Below are 22853 nucleotides of genomic sequence, written 5' to 3' on the forward strand. Positions count from 1 at the left end.
GTTGGACCCACCTTTGGGGAGAGCATGTATGATTTTTCAAGCACTCTTAAATAGTCTGTTGAGTCAGTATAATAATAACCATAATCTTTCAATTTCCTCCTTTTGTCCAGAGAGAGTAATCATGGTATGTATTAGTTTCTGCATGTTAATTTTTCATCAGCCCTCTTCTGCTGAACTACAAGAATTTCACTCCCAGATTCCTTGGGGGAATGGAATCAATCAATTTATTAAATGCCAGCTTTGTGCCAGTCACTGTTCTAGACACTGGGGGTACAAAGATAGAAAAGAAGAGGAAGACTCTCCGCCTTCAGGGAGCTTGCATTCCATCAGAAGAGACAAAATGCATGGATCCAAGTATATACATAATAAATACTAGCTGGTTTTGAGAGGAAAGATGCTAGAATATGGGAGGATCAGAAGAGGCTTCATGTAGAAGATGAAGCTTGAGTGAAGGAAGGAAGGGATTCTGTAAGACTAGATGGAGGATGGAGTTCTTTCTAAGCATCAAGGATGTCCAGTTCAAAAGTGCAGAGGTGGAAAATTGGACTATTGGTGGAAAGTAAAGTAAAAGCTTTACTTTTACATGGAAATACAAGCTCCTTGTGTCTGCATGGGCTGGAGAGCTTGTTGGTCCGTCACCTTTGCTAAAACCTTCTTTAACTGACCTTGTTCCTATGATGAGAACAAATGGTTTCAAGACTTAATGTCTTTGTTTGCCCTGAGTGAGGAGGCCTTGATACTAATGCAGCATTTTCCTAAAATTCATTTGTGGATGCTCTTCAGGCTTCTTAGGTATGCCTTGTCCTCTAGAGATCAAGGGATGGACCTTCTTTGTTGGGCTCTTAATTTCTAAGGAACATGACTGATGTTTAGTTGAGGTAAATAATGTCTTTTGGACCCAGAATTATTTGCCATGCAATAGGCTTTATTGAGAGCAGGACAAACATACCTGACCACACCCTTCCACCAATATCTTTATTCATAGACATTTTAGAAGCTCTTCCTTAGTATTTGGAAGTTAAAAGAACACTTGGCAATGAGGGTTTTCATTTGCCTGACATGCCTTTGATGAGACTGGCATGACTGCTGTCCCTTAGCTACAAAATAGTTCTCTATTGATTTGAACTTAAGACTCTATATATCAGTCCAAATACTGTAGGAATGGAGCTGGAGAAATATTCACAAAATAAGTAATAAAACAACTGATAGGTTGAAATGTTAGACTGAGGCTAATGGGATAAAATTGGGATGAGGAGAAATGTAAAGCCCAACACCTAGGCTCAAAAGAAATGTATATAAAATGAGATTTATATAGGAGATTCATGTGAATAAAGACCTAGAGGTCACAGTGAACTCTGGGTTCAGTTTGAGTTAGCAGGTAGATATGGAAGCCAAAGGAGCTAATACCATCCTAGGGCTGTATTAATGGGAGCATAAGGTCCAAAAAAAGGGAGATGATATTCCCACAATTCTCTACCCTGGTCAGACCACATCTAAAGTATGGTTTAGCTCTAAACTAAACCTAAACTAAACTAAACCTAAAGTTCTAAACTAAACCTCAATTAAAGTGAAGTTGAGTTCTGACCACAACATTTTAGAAGGAACATTGACAAACTAGTTGCTTCCAAGATGATGAGAGGAATGGAGACTACACCGTGCAAGAAGAATATGGAGTATTTAACATGAAGTTAAAACAGGTGGGGAGGTGTTACATAGCACAATAGTTATTTTCAAATATTTAATTATGTGTGTGCATATGAAAGATCATGTTAACCCTGTTCTGCTTGGCCCTCCGGGTTGAAGTTCTGATAGAAATGGTGGGGAAAGGGGGGGCGGTCAAGACTAGTATCCATAGTGGAAGTTAACAGTACAACACAAAACCCCACCTTGTTGACAATTAGAGCAGTTTGATCCAAAGATGGAACAGACTGCCTGTGGTAGGCGAATATGGGGGGGAGGGGGGAGAGAGAGAGAGAGAGAGAGAGAGAGAGAGAGAGAGAAAGAGAGAGCATGGAAAAATAGAAATAACATTGGACTTATGAAGAAACAGGTTTGAGTACTAATGCTGACATTAGCTGATTGTCTAAATCCTTTATACTGGCTGAGCTTTGAATTTTTCATCTGTAAAATGGGAGTGATAATCCTTACTGTATTTAAGGAGCTTACATCCTAATAGAGAATAACAACACATAAAAGAGAGCTGGAGTTGGAAGGTGGGACAGGGTAATTGGTGTGGTGGGCTGGTTCTGGGAAAGATAAAGTAAATATTCACCTACTAGAACTTAGGGGCATTTGATTGATTTGATTGATTTACACTCATAACATTTAAAATAACAACAATGCATATAGAATCCCAAACCCCAAAACTCTATCCCTGCTTTGTCTATTTTTTTTCCTTTTTTTTCCAGTGTACAAATGATATAAGAAGAAAGTTACTATACCCAGAGTCTGATTGGAACCTGCATGTTCAAGCCCTTTATTTTCCTTTATATTCTAGAGTTTCTCATTGTGCTCCTTGGCTTTTGTTTCTTAGCTGTTCCTTGTTCTCTTTACAACCAACACAGGAGTAGGAGCAGAGGTCTATACAGGCTGTCAGAGGGTCTCCAAATTTGGCTTGGGGCTTCCAGAGCAGACAAAGCCCCTAAAATGAGACCCTAGGCTTCCTTGGTGGAAACTTCTGGAAGGAGCTGCCTGTCAGAGTCTGTTTACTTAGCTTCAGAGTATTTCATCCAGTCAGAGGTGATGTCATCAGATCAGAACCATGCAAGCTGGGCAGCTGAGTGGAAGGTTTAGGGGCAAACTCAGCTTGTGAGCCCCCAAGATATTTGGGTGGCCACCGAATGGCAGCAGAGAGCAGGCCTGCCAGCCCCCAAGTGATATGTTGATTTTGAAATGAGATTATTCTCTCCTCAAGGTTGGTATATGTGGCTTAATCTTCCCTTTTAAGACCAGCTGGACAATGTAGCTTTTGTGACTTCTCTAAGTTGCTAGACAGGTTAGAGGAGGCAGGGTTTGGGGAGTTTTATGAGAGGAAAATAACAACACAATTTGAAGGGACAAAGAATATGTAATGCCTCTGTCCTCCTGTGTGCCTTTGCTATACTTTATCAGCATGTATGTGTGTGTGTGTGTGTGTGTGTGTGTGTGTGTGTGTGTGTGTGTGTGTACACTGTTTCTTTTGGGGCTAGTGTTATAGTGGTTAAGATTTATGGTGCCCCTTTAAGGTCCCAGTCATGAGCAGAGCTATGGACAGCTTATGCAGAAGCCCAACCACTTTTGTCCAGCAGTGCAGATGATTGCCGTGTCAGTGAATTCAGGTATCATTGTACAAAAGCTATCTAAACTTGTTACTTCTAAAGTTTTCTTTCTTTTTCAAAACCTTTAATAGCTTTGAAATGTCTGTTTTAGGAACAGGTGATTAATACCAGAGGAGAGTGGGGGAAAATAAACTAACTCATCCAATGTCACTAGTTTGGTTTGAGGTAAGATATGAGGAAGAAGTAAAAAGATGGAAGGCTTTGTACATCTATGTAATCTTTGATTGGAGGCAGCTAGGTGGCTCAGTGGATAGACTGGATTCAGGAAGATCTGAGTTCAATCCCAGGTCTTAGACACTACTAGCTTATGTGACCCTGGGCAAGTCACTTAATTTCTGTTTGCCTTGATCCCCTGGAGGAGGAAATGACAAACTACTCCATTATCTTTGCTAAGAGAACCTTAGTGTGCTATGGTCAAAGGAGTCAGGAAGAATTGAACAGGACTGAACAACAACAACAAATCTTTTGTTTGATGTGTTATCTGTTTTGCAACTCTCTTTGCCTTTTTATCTCTTAGAGTTCCTTACCTTCTGTTTCATGCTTATCTTTTTTATCTTTTTCCTGGGAACATCTTCCCATCTCTACTATGCTATGTCAGAAAAGAGACTGAAATTCCTGACTTTGCTTCATGTGGCCATGTTTCTTTTTCTTATGCAAAAAGAAAGCACTATTACTTCCTCACCTCTTCCTAAGAAATTGACACAGTCAAGCAAAATTTTAGTCCCAAAGATCTTTCTCTCTCAAATATCTGAATTGAAACAATTTGTTTCTGCTTATAAATAGGGAAATCTAGAGCGAAATGACTAATTGGCTTTGGGCTTTCCCACCTACTTCCTGGACAATTGTCAGCAACAGTCACCTCCTGATTAACTACATTAGAGCACCGTCAGTGAATGTCATATTGACTTAGAACACACTGCCCATTCAGCTCAGTGTTCCCCTTTGACTGTGACACTGATCCTTGACGGGTTGTGGAAAGGTAGGTCTGCCCTCTTTGACAAGAAGTCCTCAAGACATTATAGAGAAAGGCATACCATTCCCTAGCTTTTCTTTATTATGTTTTCCTGAATTTACTTAAATCCTTTGGAAAATGATAAATATTTTCAGCCTGTACCATTGCTTAGACTATCAAAGGCCATAAGAGTATTATCTCTTGTGTGAAGTAGAATTTTGTTTAATTTATCCCACTGTTATAACTTTCATATTGTTGTTCCATTATTCTAGTGGTTAGTGAATATGTCCAAACTATCCATTCCTTTCATAACGTTTTAGGTTTCATTCACATGTAGATGTCTTAAAAAGCAGTTTAATTGATTACTTGTTGGGGATGTTTCAGGGGAATTCTTATTCAACTTATTTTTTAAAAATAGATCTTTATTTTTGTTTTTACATCACCTAAATTTCCCCCTGTGTCTCCTCCCACCCCATCCCGGAGAGCAGTATCTTACAGAAAAAGAATTCTTTAAGAAAAGGAAGAAGAAGAGGAAAATTTGATTACCAGTCAACACAATGAAGAAAAATATGACATTATATACAGTATTTCACACTTGTCTGTTAGTAAATCAATAAAACTTTATTAAGTTTCTGCTGTATACCAGACAGTGCTAAATACTGGGGATAAGACAGGCCTGTTCTTAAAGACCTCCCAATCTAATTGGAGGAAAATAACATGTAAAAGGAAGCTGAAAAGGAGGTGGAGTTGGAAGGGGAGGGGAGGGAGGGTACCTGGATACGGGAAGGGAGGGATGATGAAGTCATGCAGTCACCTGATGTGGTAACTACTATGGATACTCTTTAGAGGAAGAATCTGAGAAGAGTTCCCCCTCCTTTCTATCATAGGGAAGGGCCCTAGGGGCAGAGGTACTGAGAACATGTGAATTTCAGAGTGAATATGATCTTGTGGGTTGATGAGATTCTGGAGGGCATGATGAAAGTCCCAAAGAGTTCAGCTAAGTGAGATATATGTACTCCTGTTTCTGCAAAGGAGAGGCTGGGTCAGGATGGAGAGATATCTTCTCATAGTTCTTCTTTGGAGCCAAGCTTAATCTTTTAATTTTGTCACTAAATTCACTTCTGTGCTAGGATGTTGTGATATTTATTCATCATGTGATTATCCATGGCCACATTTATTGTACCTCTGATGTCTTTACTTAAAATAATCTTCTAGAAGGCACAGATCATGTTTTTGAATGGGCTTGTGTCAAAACAAAACAGAATATACTCATCCAACTTGCCATCCTTGAACACAGGCCAGAGGGGAATCTGAGCAGTCACTGTTGATGGTAGATTAATTGTAGGAATATCACATGTTAACGTCCCAGTGACCCACCTATTCCCAGATTTCGATATGCTTCAGTGACCATTATATATGTCATCCTTTCAAAAGAATTCAAAATAGATGAAAGACTTAACAGAGCTTAATTTAGTTCTAGCCTTCACTCTTTAGAGGGGAAATTGATAAGCTGAGAACATCCGTAATTAACCAGGATGGTGAAAGGCTTCAAGATCATGATATATAAAGTTCAGTTGAGGGAACTGGTGATATTTATCCTGGAAGGGCAGTCATGTGGAAAAGAGATTAGACTGGCTCTATTTGCCCAGAGGGGAGAATGAGGAAAAGTGGGTGGAAGCTGCAAAGATACAAATTTAGACTTGATGTCACTAAAGACTTTCTAAATATTAGAGCTATTCAAAGTATAATAGGCTGTCTTTAGAGGTAGAGGTAAGGGGTAGTTTGGCCTCATTGGAGGTCTTCAGAGAGATGGAATGTCCCTTTGTCATATATGTTGCAATGGGTATTCTTGTTTGAATATGGGTTGGACTAGACAGCTACTGAGATCCCTGCTGATCTGAACTTTATTATTCTGCAATTCTTTCCCAGCCTTCACTTTATTAAATACTTGAAGTAAACTACACGAACTAAGCCATGTGGTAGGAAGACATTCATTTTTATAATTAATTCTTCAGTTAGCTTGTCGAGAGCAAAGGAGAAAATGATAGAATCCTATAATTTTCTTAAAAAACTAGAAGGGGTTCTAAGAGGTCATTTATTCCAACCTATTCATTTTATAGGTGAGGAAACTTTTACCCAGAAAGTTGATATCACTCATTCAAAAATAGATTAACTATTTGTTGGCAAAGACTATATGGTAGCTGTGCTGACCCTCAAAAAGATGATGAAAGAAGGAAGTTGAGACTAGATATACTGACTTATCTACATTCAGAGCTGGCTTTAGGGTACACAGAATAGGATATGTTACCTTAGGCATTATGCTCTGGGAGGAAACCAGTGAGGGGGAAAAGAGATGTCTCTGTAAGGTGCTATAAAAGACCTAAAGTTTCATACGTATTTATCTCGTAAACTCTGCCACCATGACCAAGGTAAAGCAGGAAGGACTGACCCTCATCCCATTTAGAAACATCCTTCAACTGTCTTTTGCATCAACTACTCAAGTAACATTAGGTTAGGCAGTTAACCTATTCAAACCTCAGTTTCCATATTTCTGTAAAATGAAAGACTGGGGATAGATGTTCTCTAAAGCCTCCGAAGCCCTAAAGCTCAGTGCGGAGACTATGACTGTTAATGTTAGTGATAATAAAAAGAAAAGTAGTTTCAGTGATGGCAGTTGGACCTTCTAAGTATGTCATAAAGATGTACTTGTAGGATGATTAAAAAACAAGCCAAGTTTATCTGTATAGTCACTTGTATTACCTACAATATATACAGTTTTGTAGGGAAACAAAGTATAATAATAATCAACAATTCGTAGCACTCAGAAAATGAAAATGTAGAGAGAAGGTGTGTTCTGTAGAGAAAACTAATAATGGAAACAAAATGGGAATAGCATTAATCCAGTGTTTAGCACAGTTCCTGGCACGTAGTAGGTGCTCAATGCTTATTGATTGACTAGATTATGAATAGGGATGTTTTGCCCTCCTTTCTTTTTTCCTTTCTTTTTGGGATGAAGAGGAGAAAATAAAATAAAACTGAGACCATAGCTTTCACATCCTGCTAAGAGTTTCCTGGTGTTTTTAAAATTTAAAAGATAAAGTTTTTCAAATGAAAAGAGTATGTGTTAATTGGTTAACCTTACTCTTTTGGGTAATGGGGTTGGGGTGAAGTGGGTGGGAATGAAACCAAAACAATAGGAAAAAAGAAAACCTTCCAGCATTTTGATTATAGTAGCTGCAGTTCAGGGAGAAACAAAGAACACCAGACTTTATTTATTTCTAAAATATTTGTCTAACCCAAAGAGCACAGAAAGACAAATGAGGAGAACAAAAAGAAAGGAAACTGGGTCAAAAGTCCAACATTAAATACCTTTGCCAGGAACTCATGACTGTGTGGAAGTTGCCTAACTTAGGTATGTGTTGTTTTTGTCATGAAATTTCAGAAGAAACCCATCTTTCCAATTCCTGGAGTAGTATCTGAAGGCAGGGGAATGGATTAGGTCATTTTTTAAAATAAAAAACCATCAAGAAATATTTATTGTTGTTTTTGACATGACTAGCATGGTGGTATGTATAGAAAATACAGAAGAGGAGAGAATGGGATCCTTCTTCTTAAAGTCTTGATACTATAGCTGGGGCAACAAAGCTTTCTGTTCCTAAAAGAACTTAAATAACCATTCAGTGCAGTGTGTGTATATAATTAAATACAGAATTTTGTGGACACAGATAGAAATGCTAGGAAATCAGTGAGGACTGAAGTAGAAAAGCAGATTGAATAAACCAAAAAGTATTGACTGAGCTTGTATCATGTAGGTTTTCTAATCCTGTGAAAAGGGAACCTAACTGTCCTGGGGAGGATTCTAAAATGCTCTGTCCCCTCCCTAATAGGAAAGACAGCTACAAAGTTTAACCTGTTAGCAATAGCGGCTGTTTTATCCTCTACAACCCCTTCCCTCCCCTTACCTCACCTTATGCTTCATCCTATAGAGTGGTGTGTGAATTACTTGGGGAGAAGCAATAATTTCATTTATTATTTCATTTTAATTAATTAATGAAATTTAATTAAATCAATAATTTCATTTATCCCCAATTTTGTTTATTTTAATGACAGCAGTGGTCATCTGTGTGTGTACTTTGCTGACATTTGACTGACTTAGAATTTTGGATCACATGAAACTAGATTAAGTGAACTGTTTTCCCACATTAGTTAATGTGTTTTATTTCAATCTTTTGCTGAATTTTAAGTCTGTAGTTTTTAATAATAGATATTGCTCCAAAATTATGCAAAAGTCATATCTCTTAAAGAGAGCATTTCAATGACCTAGAGATATTGCAGGGGCTGTTGGTGTGTGGTAATTAAGCATCTCAAGGATCATTCAAGTCTATGGGGAAACAGGATCAGTTGAACAGAAGTTCAAAAGAAACTGTGGCTGAAAACAAAACAAAACAAAAACCCAAACTGGTCTTCTCTCTGTTCTTCTAGTTTCAATAAGCCTACACCACACTGTAGATTAAAGAGTTAAAATCTTTCTAGCTTCTGGGTCCTTCTAAAGGTCATTTTTCCCCCATAAAGTTTAATTAAGTTATTCTGTAGCAACCGTTGGTCAGTTCTTGATATTTTTTTTTTCCTATAGGAAATTCAACTCAGAAAGACTCAAAAAAAAAAAAAAAGAGTGACTTTTGCAGGTAGAAATAATGCAAATTGGCCAGGCACAAGGAATGCCATAACAGGCCTAGAGACAAAACAGGACAGTGAGCTGAGTAAATCCCTGTAAATAGTCTGATTTGACTTCCAAGTTGAGTATGTGAAGGGGAGTGACATAATAAGGACTTTATGTTTCATTGATTAGGCAATGGGAGCCACTGACGGTTTTTGAGCAGAGGGATTTTGTGTTCAGGTGCCTGATTCAGGTCACAGTGTTAAGGATAGACTAAAATAGAGACTGGAGGTTTTTTAAATAGTTCATATGACTGTGATTTGGGCTTGAACTAGAGTATTTCCAATGGAAATGGCAAGAAGATCAATTCAAGAGATATTGTAGCAGTGGAATTAGAAAGATTTGGTATTTGGTTGGATGTATTAGATGAAAAAGGAACTCCCAAAGAGAATACTGAGGTGATGAGTGTAGGTGATTGGTAGGATGTTGGTTCCATCAACACAAAAGAAAATATAGGGAAAGGGCAATGTTTGGGGTACAAGATAAAGAATTCTGTTTTAGGTATATTGAGTGTTGGCAGAAAAACAAAATGGACATACTTATAAAGCAGTTGAAAATGTGGTTAAAGGTTAGGAATGGAGCTAATAATTAGGGGGTAATCTGCATAGAAGTGATAAATAAAGGCAGAAAATTGCTATTACTAAGGAAGATGTGATAGAAAGAAGAGTAAACCATAAGGAACATCCGTGTGTGTGTGTGTGTGTGTGTGTGTGTGTGTGTGTGTGTGTGTATAAGAGTAGAGACTGTTAGTAGAGATTGAGAAGAAATGGTTTAAGACAAAAGGAAAACTAGGAGACACTGGTGTCATGTAGATGAAAGGGGGGGGAGAAGCAGCAAAGAAGAGGTGGTCAACAGTGTCATCTTGTGGAGAGGGCAAGGTGGATAAGAACTTGGACATTACTAGTGATATTTGAAAGAATGGTAGAATACTAGAGATGGGAGCCTGGTTACAATGGGTTAAGGAGTAGATGGTGTGTTGATGTAAATTACTCTTTAGTTCTAGAAAAAGAGCAGTTTTACACCTACAGCTACTAGAGGGTTTTCTTTAGTTTTTTTTTTTTAATCGTGAAGCTACTTCTCCATCTCTTATAAAACATCCCTACCAACGTCTTAGTGATTCCTCTTTCTTCTCCTCCTTCTCTTCTTCTTCCTCTTCTTTCTCATCCTCCTTATTCTCTTCTCTTCCTCTTCCTCCTGGAAAGGAGAACCACATGTGAAACATGACATCTCTGGTGTGGACAGTGACATTTTCTTGTTTTTCTTGTTCACATTTGTATTTTCCCATTCAGGTAATGTATACATATTAGATCTACTCTGGCTAATGTAGAGATTTGCTAAAATTTGGAATGGAGCTGCAACACACACAGATACACATACCTAATATTAGTTTTCTTTGATTTTTAATTTATGTTGCAACTTAATACAATTACCACCTGCTTATAATGTCAGTGCTTGTTTATTTGCTGCTGTCCTGTCACAAACAGAAGTCCATTGGCACAAAAGGCAGATGAGCCACCTGTGCACCTCAGTCACCTTGTTTTTGAACAAATGGACCTTTGTGGTAAAGAACATTGGAAAGTAAACAATGGGCGTAAAGCCCACATAAAGGACCTAAGGGGAGGAGAATATGTTTGAAGCTCTACCTAAGAAAACAGTAGCTCCATTTGGCAATGAACAGATGTTGTTGGCAATGAGAAAACCTTTGGCCTGCCACAGCTGAGGAGTTACTGCAAGAAGGCATCTGTGGTGGAAAGTACAATGAATCATACTATTCATGTCTGAATCTCAGCTCTGCTACTTAACTATCTGTGGCATTTGGGACAAGGGACTTTACACTCTCTCTGCCTCAGTTTTCTTATTTGTAAAATGAAAGGGCTTTCAACTAGCTCTTTCTTTAAGTTGCTTCTCATTCTACACTCTATGAAAGCACGAATTTCAACTATCCCCTATTGGGTAACTAGTTCACTACTGTCCAGGGTTGAAAGAACAGGGCAGAGCCTAGGGAGGGAGTGGCAGTATTGACTTTCATCGGATTTGCTGAGGCAATTGAGTTTGTCAGTGAAATGGGATCAGTTCAGTCGGCTGTCATTCTAAGACATTCTTGTCACCTTGTCAATAGCTTTAAGTTTCCTATCCTCCCTCAGATGTGCTTCCTGCTAGGACATCAAATAAAAAGATGTTCTGGGTAGCAGGCGGAGTTATCACTTGGAACAACTACCTAGGAATCAGTTTACAGACTTCAAAGCCCTGACAATTTAATTCTGATGGTGTGTAGTAATGTACAAAGGATAATATTGCTTTTGAAGGTAATTTAGATTTCTCTCTTTAAGAATTATTTTATTTATAAGGAGATGGGTATGAATAGAGAGAGGTGGAGTAAGAAAGGTGGCTGATACACCAACTGACTTGTTTCCTTAGTTATAGGGATAGAGTTTAATTCACTATAGTACAGTAGCAGTAATTGGAAGGATATTTCATTTGTAGAGCACCTGTCAACCTGAAGTGCTTTCAGATTTCACAAATCCTGGAGTTGCTTTCCCTGGCTCTACAATGAAGCCCTTTGTAAGAGGGAACATGACAAAGCCACAACAAGGTGAAAGACCATAAGGGCTGTTGTGGTAGAGAATCTTAGGAAAGTTGTCCCTTGTATTGTGTGATGGATGTGTTCCCAAAGAGTTAAAGGGTTTCATGATGTTTACAGATCAAATTTCATTTTAAATGCTTTTAGAGAGCTTGTTGTTCAGAGGAACTGTGCAGGCAATTCTTCTGCAAAGTGAATCTGCCTTTTGTAATTTGGATAAGTCTTCCAATGCAGCCTTTCCTAAAATGTTAGCCACAGTATATTTTGGTACATTTAAAATATACTGAGAGTACCTATAAAGGCTAGTTTGGGATTAGAAAGGTATAGTTTGAAAGTATGGGATACTCTCCAAGTAAAGGAAAATTAGGGAAACTTTGGATCAGAATGAAAGAAAATCTTTGATTTCCATACTGAAAAGTTGTTATACTACAGGAACTGTACTAGTTACTTAGATAATTTCATATTTAATATTTTAGAGGGAAAATATTGCTAGCATTGGAGCTTTTTCTTAACTGCTCTGTTTGTTTTGTGCAGATTACCAGGGTTTCACAGAACATAGTAGAATGAAATCTCCTTGTGGGCAGGGACTGGGGCTAAATATTTAGCCTGTCTCAAAGCCAGGAAGACCTAGATTCAATCACGTCTCTGACACATACTTATTCATCTGACCCTGGATGATTCACTTAACTTCTCAGTGCTTTATGCTCAGGGGTCCTTGACAATTTTTGTGTCATAGACCCTTTTGACCATCTAGTGAAGCCTATGGACCCTTTCTCAAAATAATGTTTTAAATGAATAAAATAAAGCATATAGGATTACAGTATATTGAAATAAAGTTATCAAAATATTTTTATAAACAAGTTTGTGGACCCTAGGTTAAGAACGCTTGTTCTGGTGGAAAAGGTGCTGACCAGCCTTTGGTAAAAAGAACACTTTACAATCAATGAAATCATAGGTCTAATCCCTAATTCCTTATACTAAAAAGGTCTTAATAAATGATTGTTTAAAACAAAATGAAACAAAATATAGCTTAGGAACAGTGTCCTTTTGTTATCTATGCTGTACTTTTTTCCTCCCATGATAAGATTTTCCTAAAGTTAAGCATAGATAGTCTGTTTTTAAGAGGAGAGGAAGATCAAATACATTAACATCTGTAGGGTTTTAATAAAGGAGAATCTAATTCTTTGTTGGATGCTTGGGCAGAGGATAGCATCCATTCACTTGTGAGGATGGACATAGCATCCTTTAGACATAAACCTGGAGTGAGATCCTGTAATTATGGAACCTGAGTTTCACATGGGACACAGAAAAGATGCTGATAGTACAGATAGGAGGTGTTACTTCCCTTTCTCAGAACTGCTCCAGAGTTAATTTATCAGGTAAAGCATTTCCTATACCTGGTGAGCTTCAGTGGTGAGCTTTGATTAATCTGTGAGGCCCTTGGAAGGATTCTGGTATAGTCTAATATGGTATCCAGCTTATTTACCATTGAACCTTCAGTGTCGTTCCAACATATCTTCTTTATGTGTGTTTGTTTGTTTCTTTCTCTTACTGTAAGCCGTGGCAAATTCTGAGCTTGCTTACTTAGGATGTCATGAGCTCCATGTGCAAAAGGCAGGAAAGACTGCTGGTATTCAGTCACACTTTTCTGAGAAGCTGTCAGGAAGCTCATTTTATTAAGATCCCATGACCTCTTTTATGTACCTTTGGGAGAATCATAGCTCCCTTTCCTATATTTTTTAACCTCCAAAATACTAGCAGCAGTGGGAACAAACTTATTTATGAGAAAGAAAAAATGTCAGTGTTAATAAAAAATATCAGTTATAAAAATGATCATTTAAGAATGATCTAACTATAAAACTCCTCTGAGCTGTACCTAGGGTAAGGTTGTGTGACTTGAGTTCTGCCCCAGATTATTGCAATTTAGAAGGAGATGATTATTTCCCCAACTATGACTGTATGTTGCTAAATTCTTAAGCTCCATAAAGCTATTTCACTGGAATAATATTTACTCAAATTTAGGTAGCACTTTACATAGAATGATCCATAGAAACTCTGTTATCACTGACTCTGGATTCAGAAGACCTGGGTGGCAAGTCCACTTCTGATGGTTACCATCTCTATGACCTTGACAAAAGTCACTTAAACTTCCCTAGACCTTGGTTTCTTCATATTTATAATGGAGGCATTGGACTAGATTGCTTCTGAGGTCCCTTCCAGCTGCAGATTTAAAATCCTATGGTCTTGAATAGAAACTAAAAGCATTTTTATACCCGTTTTATAGAAGAGGTAATCAAGACTCACAGAGACATATATGGGACTTAATAATAACACTAATAGCTAGCTTTTATATAGTGCCTGCTATGTGCCAGGCCCTATGCTAAGTGCTTTACAAATGTTGTTATCTCATTTGACTCTCACAACAACCCTGGAAAGGTAGGTACTGTTAGTATCTGCATTTTCAGTTAAGGAAACTGAGGCAGACAGAAGTTAAGTGCCTTGCCCTAGGTCGCATGACCAGGAAGTGCCTGAGGTGGTTAAGTAGCTAGTCATTGTCAGAGGTGAGATCCAAATCCAGGCTTCCTGAGGATGGGTATAGGGCTCTTCGAATTCTACCAACCTGCCCCGGGGGGGATGGAGGAGAGAGTTTAATTGGTCATCTCCTGAGGAAACAGAGGATCATTCCTGAGGAACTGGTCTGGCTAAGTCAGATTCACTTGAACATCACTCAGGTTTTGGTGGCAAGAATTTATTTTCTTTCCTCCCCTTCACAGTCATTACTTTTAGAAATCCCCTAGGAATTGAGGTAGATCTTGAATGTCTCTGACTGTATTTTCAGGGACTCCACATGTTAGTTCTTTGAAAGGGTGGGTGTGAGACAGAAGCGACACTGATCTTTAACTAGACTAAGTCTGTCCTAACCTGCATGTAGAGTAAACCAGCTCCTCCCCACATTCCTGACATTTAGTGGGACTGACCACAACATGCCTGGCCCAAGTTGCTTTTATTTCAGAAAGTACTTTTCCACACGGATTCCTACTGATAAGAGTCTAATATAAGCATTGGTTTTCCTGCTTCGGAAGTGTAAGAGGTCCTAGAGCAACAATTTAAAAGAGCCAGTAGACTGGACAAAAACTAAGAATGACGTCATCTACCGAGGTCTTTTCCCTGAAACAGATCCTCACTGTGACATTTTCTCAGGCTTTGTTGGCACCTTGGTACGCTGAAGTTACATTCCTATGCTTTTAGTGGTGATGGGCTAGGAAGGGAAAGAATTGGTAGAAAGATAATTATATTCACTCTAGAGTCACTGACTCACAGAGTATCAGAACTAGAAGAAGCCTTAGACACCTTCTTGTCCAGCCCCTTCATTTTATAGATGAGGCCCAGTGAGGTCAAGTAACTGACTTGTTCAAGGTCAAGTAGCTCAGCAGTCTTTCCTTGATCTCTTTTGCTCAGGACAGGATGGGTTGGGCCCTTTTTTTCTCTCCTCACTTTAATTGACAGCGAATTCTAAGAACTTTGAGTGTTCATTTTAAGTCGTATAAGACATACTACCTGCTTAGTGATTGGGCTAATGATAGTTGCATTTATTTAAGAATTAGAAGATAATAAGAGACAGTCTCTAACCTAGCACAGTAGTTCTCAACCTTTTTATGCACATGGCACAGTATTATTTTTTGCTATTAGGAATCTTAGTATACCACAGGAGACTGGAGACACTTGAAAATGTGATTTTACATTCCATTCAGTTGAGTCACACCTGGTGGAAACTAGGATGTTACATAGAATTCTTTGAGGACAGCCTACCTAGGATAATTTGTGTGGTACATACTATGAATGCTATAGGAATTCAGAAAAGGTCATTGTGTGCTTAAGTAGTCAAGCAAGGCTTCAAGGAGTGGGTAGAGCTTAAGCTGGGTCTCAAAGCATGGGTGGGATTTAAATAAAGAGATGGGGTTGGGGTGCAGGTATTGTGGGTAGGTGGTGGTGAGTGGTATATGGCAACAGTGGGCAAGAAATTATAGCAGGCCCTAATAATCAGGCCTTCAGTTAACCACTAGTTATTCTGATAATTTATAAATTCCTAGGCCAGAGCTCTGCCACCCTAATCAATTAGAACTGCATGAGCATTGAATATGAACTTTGGATCGTAGGTTGCTTCAGAGTAAATTCCAGGCACATACCTTTGGGTGACCTTTTCCCTGATTATCAGTGTATGGTGCCAGGGTTAAACAGTCCGGCATGGGGACTTGCTTTTAAGAAGTGAGGCTCACCAGTACAGATAAGTTTTCTGGGCCTATACATAGCTCTCTTTTTCCTACTGTCACAAAAAAAAAGTAGAAAAAAAAAACTCTACTCCTTAGATACTACTCGTTGAGGGAAGTTTTTACTCCCCCAAATGAAAAGTCTGGTCATTCCTATAATGATCCCCAAGGCAAGAAGTATTAAGAATTTCCCCAAACTACCATCTTTCCCAGGATTTGCCACATTTCTCACATTAAGGGAATGTTTTAAAGCTGAGCATGTTCATTCACTTCAGATAACTGGACCTGCTTAGTCCTGGACATAAGGCTAAGATAGAGGGGAAAAAATCCAAAATATTACAATGGGGTAGGAGAAAGAAAAATAATTTTATTCACCGAAATTCTAGAATTTCTGAACTAGACGGATTAGAGGCTAGAATAATAATCATGATAATAATAATAACTCACATATATGTATTGCATTAAGGGTTACAAAGTACCTTCTTCACAACAGCCCTGAGCAAAAGGGAGAGCAAGCATTATAATTCTCATCCTATAGATAAGAAACTGTAATAACATAGAGATGAAGCCCAAGGTGATCCAGTTAGTTAATAGCAACGAAAGAGTTTTACAAAAATTAAGGGAAAGAAAATCAGGAAAATTCTTGTGATGCTCAGTTGTAGGATCAGGTTTCTAGGGAAGTAGTTCATTGCCTCTTACCACTTGGAAAAGTGTAGGTTTCCTCACAGGTTAATGAAGAAAAATCCCCACCGCCATTACCAGCCCAGGGGTTCTTTGGTTTGCCTGGAAACCTGGTTTTCCCATTAATTGAGCAAATCATTTCATTCTCTGCACCTCAGTTTCCTTATCTGTAAAATGTAATTGTCTGCAAGGTACCTTCTGAAAATTCACTAGGGCATAAAAGAATGCTTTAGCTTGTGATAAAGTAAACTTAGTTGGGGAAGAGGCAGGAGGGGTAAGGGGTGTGTGTGTGTGAGACAGAAACCCAGAGGAGGGGGAGAGAGAGAGAGAGACAGACAGACAGACAGACAGACAGACAGACAGAAAGAGACAGAGACAGAGAGACAGAGAGAGAGATTGAGAGCCAGGGGAAAAAGCATTAACAATGTTTGGGCATAGATCTATGCATTTGCTATAAGCTTTTATAAAATTGCTTCAAAGTTATTCCTCCTGCTGGGAAGAACAGCAGGATCTAGAGGCTGGGGTTAAAAGTGTCTGTTCTCTGGATTAGAAATGGAATCAGGGCTGTAACTGAGATGCCCCTTGGGTGGCTCCCTCCCCCACTGCGCTGCTTTTTCATAGGGCTTCTTTCTACCATCAGGGTCAATATAGGTGAGCTGGTTAGGTACACAGGGCCTATTGTCAGTGCATACTGGGACATGTAGTTTTCCCTGTGGTCCTCTGAGACTTCTAGTAGTTTAATCCCATTCTATTTTATCTCTTAATTCCCTTCTCAGGTTGATGGTATCAGTACATTCTCATTGTCTTCTGTCTAAACTCTCCTGGATCAATCCATGTCCATTTCCCCTCCCTCCACACACACATACACCATACTTTCACACAATGCATATATTCTTTTTGATGTTTCTTGGTGTTAGCAGAGCGATAGTCCTCCCACCTTCTTTTCTTTCCAAATGGTGTTCAGAGTACCACCTGACTACCACACACAGTGCTCCTCCTGACTTTGAAGAAGAATTTCTCCCCTTAGGCTTGAGCTTCCAGTTCCAGCGCAACGTTCTGGGGCAAAAAAACAATAACAACAAACGGTTATCCTAGGAAGTCACAGCAGCCAAGAGTTACTCATAGTGTTGGACTGCCTAATATACCGAGTAATTACATAGAGAAGAGCTTCAGGGGGTACTGAGAACTTTCCAAGAATGTGTGGTTGTGTTTCAGTAGCCTTTGCTTACCTGGGGGTGACCAGGTAAAGTTGTTCCTTTATTATTGTTTTGCTCTTCCATTCTTTCCCTAGGCCACCAGATCCCCTGTTGTTCGGGATTTTAGCACTGTTTTGTCCTTTATGTGATTTTTTTTGGGGGGGGGAGCGGTGGAGGCTCATGGATGTAAGCCGGTTGACAGAAAGAAAATAAAGCCAGGGATTAAATAATAACAGAAATATAACTCCTAGGCAGCGCGGCGATGGCCAAGGGGGTGCTGGCCGCTGCGCCTGCAGGAATCGCCGGCAGGTCCGTGGTCCGGCCTCAGGCGCTGCCCCCGCTGCTGCTGGTCGCGCTGCTCGGCTCTGCTGCGTGGGTGTCTGCGGAGCAGCGAGTGCCGTTGGTGCTGTGGTCGAGCTCTCGTGATTTGTGGGTTCCTCCACTTGAAAATACCCACGAAGGTCACATCACAACGGATATCCAGCTTTCCTGCTACCTAGACCATGCCCTGGAGAAGGGACCCCGGAACGTGCTGCTGTTCCTGCAGGAAAAACTAAGCATCGAGGATTTCACTGCATATGGTGGTGTGTTTGGCGACAAGCAGAATAGTGCTTTCTCTAACCTGGAGAGTGCTCTGGAATTGGCTCCCTTTTCCTTGATCCTGCCTTCAGTGGACTGCTATGCAGTCAGTACTTTGACCTCTTACCTGAAGGAGAAGTTGGGAGCTAGTCCTCTCCGTGTAGACCAGGCCACTCTGAGGGAGCTGAAGCTCAGTGACACTCTCCCTGCTGTGCTCCTCCTGAGACTGCCCTATACCACAGGTCCTGGCTTGATGGTTCTCAAAGAAGTACTCACAGGCAACGATGAGATTATTGGGCAGGTGATGAGCACATTCAAGTCAGAAGGTGTACCCCATACAGCCATACTGACTGCCCTTGGGCCTTCCCGGGTAGTTCGAGACTTGTCGCTGATGTCTGGGAGTCTGGGGCGGCACCCCCTTCAGAAGGAGAAGGATGTTCAGACTCTGCGTCTCTCACCACCTGTCCTGTCACCAGTGAGCTACAGTGATACAGAGCCTCGCATCCTCTTCTGGGCCCAGCGCTTCACACTGGTTTATAAGAGCCAGGCAAGTGACCTAACTTTACTCACCTTTGGAACCCCAACACTCAACCTGACTGGCTCCAGCTGGAACACCTCCTTTGCCCAGCTTGTGCTGACATATAACAACCTCTTTGGCCCATTCCTGATCATCAGATTTATCCTGAGTAGTCATTTCTACCCTGTTTCAGCCCGAAGTTGGTTTACCATGGATCGCCTAGAGATCCACACCAACAAATCATCAGTTGCCTTCTATTTCTCACATGTCACAGCACCTAGCATTTATTCCTTCCGCTGCCAGTATGTTAGCACCCACCGTTCAAAGCAAGGAATCCTGATGTCTTCACCTGATCCCACTCCTTGGCATGTGACTTTCCAGAATTTCCAGATTCAGGCCTTCAACTGCTCTGGTGGAAACTTCTCCTATGCAAGTGACTGTGCTGGCTTCTTCTCCCCTGCCATCTGGATGGGGCTGGTTTCCATTCTCCTCATGCTTTTCATCTTCACTTTCAGCCTGCACATGCTCCTCAACCTCAAAATCATGAATCACTTTGATGACCCAAAAGGGAGAACTCTCTCTGTGTCCCTGACTCCCTCAGTCACGTGAAGGGGTAGGGGGAGGCAGAAGGGTTGGAGGTGAAGTCATGTTGATTTTTGCCTCCTGCCCTTGTAAGGGCTGCCAGGCTACTACTCATTTGTGCTTCCTCAGTAGCTAGACCTCCCTATGCCTATTTTCTTTTGCTTCCATCCCCAGTTATCCCAGAACCTTTTTTTTCCCCTTCCCTGTGCTGTCCATGGTAACAAAAAGCAGTGTCTGTCTCTGACAAATACCCTCAGTAAAAACCAGGAGGCTAGAGTTTAGCTTTGGCTCTGAGATACCTTGAGGCAGTGAATTTCTGTTGGGAAACTCCTCTGTGGTGCAGAAGGGGAAGGCATCAGCAACCCCTTGTCCCCCTGGTCCAACAAGGTGTATACATTCACTCCATAGATAGATAGATAGATAGATGTAGATATTAGCTACTTATTTCCAAGGGCGAAGAAGTATCTGTGGTCATGTTCTTTACTTCCTATTGGCTGCCTACCCTTACTTATTTTCCCTAAATCCCTTCCCTCAGGTCTAGCTGCTTCATTGTTCTAGATGTCTCCTTGGGATTAGTCAAAATGTAGTCCTGATGTTGGAAGGGAACTCAAGGTGAGGAGGAGGTGGGGACTTGAAACTTGGTTATTTGTCTTGTTTGCTTATTGTTTTGTCTTTTAGTTTTTTGGTGATGTTAAAGTTGGATATGATAAGAAATTGAAATAAAATTTTAATTAAGCCTCCAAAAAAAAAGAAATATAAATCATAGAATATTTGATCTGGACCTTACAAATGACTTATTTGTCATTTCCTCGCTTTTTAGATGCTGAACTGAAGCTCACTGACCACAAATGACTCTGCAAAGGTGACACATCTAGATGGTGGGAGACATGACTCTAGAATCTCAGTCCTCTGAGTCTCTATCCTCTATGTCATCTCCTTCACCACTACGAAGATGTTTTAGAACCTAGAGAGCAAGTCATTTTCCTCCACCTCCCCTTTCCTGAATGAATTTAAGGCTTCTCTAGGCCTAGAATTGTAGAGAAAGTGCTATATTTAGCCAGTGGTGTACCTGCAGTGCATGGAATTTAATTGGCAAAGAGAAATTATTATTCAATTCCTAGACATGTCAGAAGGAGTGAGTCAGAGGCACTTTATAGCTCGTTAGCCATTTCCTGGGCTCCTATTGCTGCTGTTGCTAAGAAGAGCCTTTGCTGGGGTTGTTAGTCTGATGAGTTTATTGGCTAATGACCAAGTACAGCTAGATGTGGAGAGGTGATTGGCAACCAAGATAGAGTGGGGAATTGAATGGCACTCATCTCCTTGGAATACCCCAGAAGTTCTTTAGGCTATAATTAAAACACTTAAAGGAATGCAGTGATTACCTCATGTTTAGTAGTGATGCCTACTTGGCTTGTAATTTTTAGATATACCTTGCTTTTAGTCATTCCAAGAATGAAAAAGAAGGGCTCTTACGGAGAGGTTGGGATGCAGGAGATAAAAACAAAGAACCAGAATAATCCTTTGTTTCTCTCCTTCCCTGATAAATTTTTTCATGTCCTTTCCTATCCATCAAGCCAACGCTTTGGGATTTTCAAAGAGGAAAAGTATGATCATAGAATACATTGAATATTGGAGCCAGAAGGTACCTAGATTATTCATTCATTCAGTAAATATTTATTAAGTGCCTACTATGTTCAAGGAACTGTAAATACCAAGGTTAAGAAAAGTTGAGTGTAATTCATTCATTCATTCAAGCATTTATTAATCTCTTACTCTGTTCTAGGTATTGTGCTAAATATCAAAGCAAAATAGCTGCCTTTAGGAAGCTTTTATTCTCTCAGGGATGGGAAGGGGATAAAATGTACAGATATAAGTAAATACAGAATATATACATAGTAATTTGAAGGAACTGAAGGGATCAGGATGGGCCTCCTTCCTGTAGGAGGTAAGATCATCAATTCCCCTAATTGATAAAGGATGAAACTAAGAAAGGCCCAGAGAACTTGAGTTGCCCAAAATATGAGTTAGTAGCAGAGTCTAGGCTAGAAAAGCCTGGGGTAGGTGACACAGTGGATAGATCACTGGATCTGGAGTCAGGAAGACCTGAGTTCAAATCCTACCTAAATAAACACGTGACCTTGTGCAAGTCAATTAACTGCTCTCTGCCTCAGTTTCCTCTTCTGTAAATGGGGATAATAACAGAATCTACCTCCTAGGGAACTTGTGAGGATAAAATGAGGTAATGTCTATAGAGTGCTTTGCAAAACAAAGTGTTATCTAAATACTAATTGTTGTTAATAATAATTATTATTATTATTCATCTTCTGAGACTCAGTCAAGGCTTTTTCCAGTGCATGGGAAGAGAGGAGAGAAAAAGTGAAAAAGTAAGGGGACCACTGTGGAATGGTTTATACCTGCTTAGAATTAAGATGGTGGGGGATAGAATTTCAAACCACAAAATTAATAACTAAACACCTTTTTCTTCCAGCCTACCTCAAACAGTTGCCCTTAGGCAAGCAAAAACATGAGACTTCTTGACAGGACGGGGTTGAGTAAGAAGAGACTGCAGATTAGTTATTAAAGATTGGGAGGTTATGGAAATGTGGAGAGTTGTGGAGCATAGGGGCAGCTAGAGGAAGTATATTTAAGTCTACTTTTCAGAATATTAAGGAGTTGAGGAAAAGATTGCTTAGGACATGTTTACACCTAGAACTCTTGCCTCATTTCTTCCCTCTCTGCTCTGCCCCCCAGGGGACGAAGGAGACCCTTCCTTCCCCTCTCCTGTCTGCTCCTTCATACCTGATTCACTAAATATAGGGTTACAGTGTTTTTGGATTTTGAAGTGGACCTCCACTATCAAACTAAGTCTGACCCCTCTTGTTACAGAAAGGCAAGCTGATAAGTAGTGAATTAAATACAATAGCCTTGGTATATAAATAGATGTCGTATCTTATCAGGAGGCATTACTGCTAATAACTTGGCGCTGCTGTGCATGGCATCTAATGAATTGTTCTTGGATGGTCTAATGATTTCATAGCTGTTTTCCCATTTGCCATTCTTGGAATACTCCTGCTTATTAAAGTGCTGCAAATTATGGAGAATGTGACTAGGATATCAGATGTGTCTCTTTAGCTGTTCAGTGCCATCAGTACCCACCCTTATCTTTTTTCCCTTCACTCTCTTCTCTTCTCCTTATGAAATCACGGACTCTCAATTCTCCACTCTGCATGCACTGCCCACCTAGTATATATATTTGCACACCAGAGACAGCAGTGAGCCTCCCCAGTGGACCTAGCATATTCAGTTTAGTACAAAGATTTCTTCCTCACAGCTTGATTTCCTTTGACTCGCTGTGGAGTTCAGTGGAAGTGAAGTGGGAAGTAGCTTAGCTCCCTCCACTGAAGACTTCCTTTTATTAAGACCCTGACATACCGACTGTACCATGGGTAGAAAGGGAACTAGT

At 40.0% G+C, this 22853-nt stretch overlaps 1 protein-coding gene and 1 pseudogene across 2 annotated transcripts in view; both read left to right on the forward strand.

Moving 5' to 3' along the window:
• The window catches only part of SETBP1 (SET binding protein 1), a 480012-nt gene that overhangs the window by 108981 nt on the left and 348178 nt on the right, over nucleotides 1–22853 (forward strand). The gene's annotated exons all lie outside the window — the stretch shown is intronic.
• LOC114048060 lies at nucleotides 17975–19417 on the forward strand (annotated as a pseudogene).

This window comes from Vombatus ursinus, unplaced genomic scaffold, assembly GCF_900497805.2.
Source record: "Vombatus ursinus unplaced genomic scaffold, bare-nosed wombat genome assembly UNPS02014791.1, whole genome shotgun sequence".
Lineage (NCBI taxonomy): Eukaryota > Metazoa > Chordata > Mammalia > Diprotodontia > Vombatidae > Vombatus > Vombatus ursinus.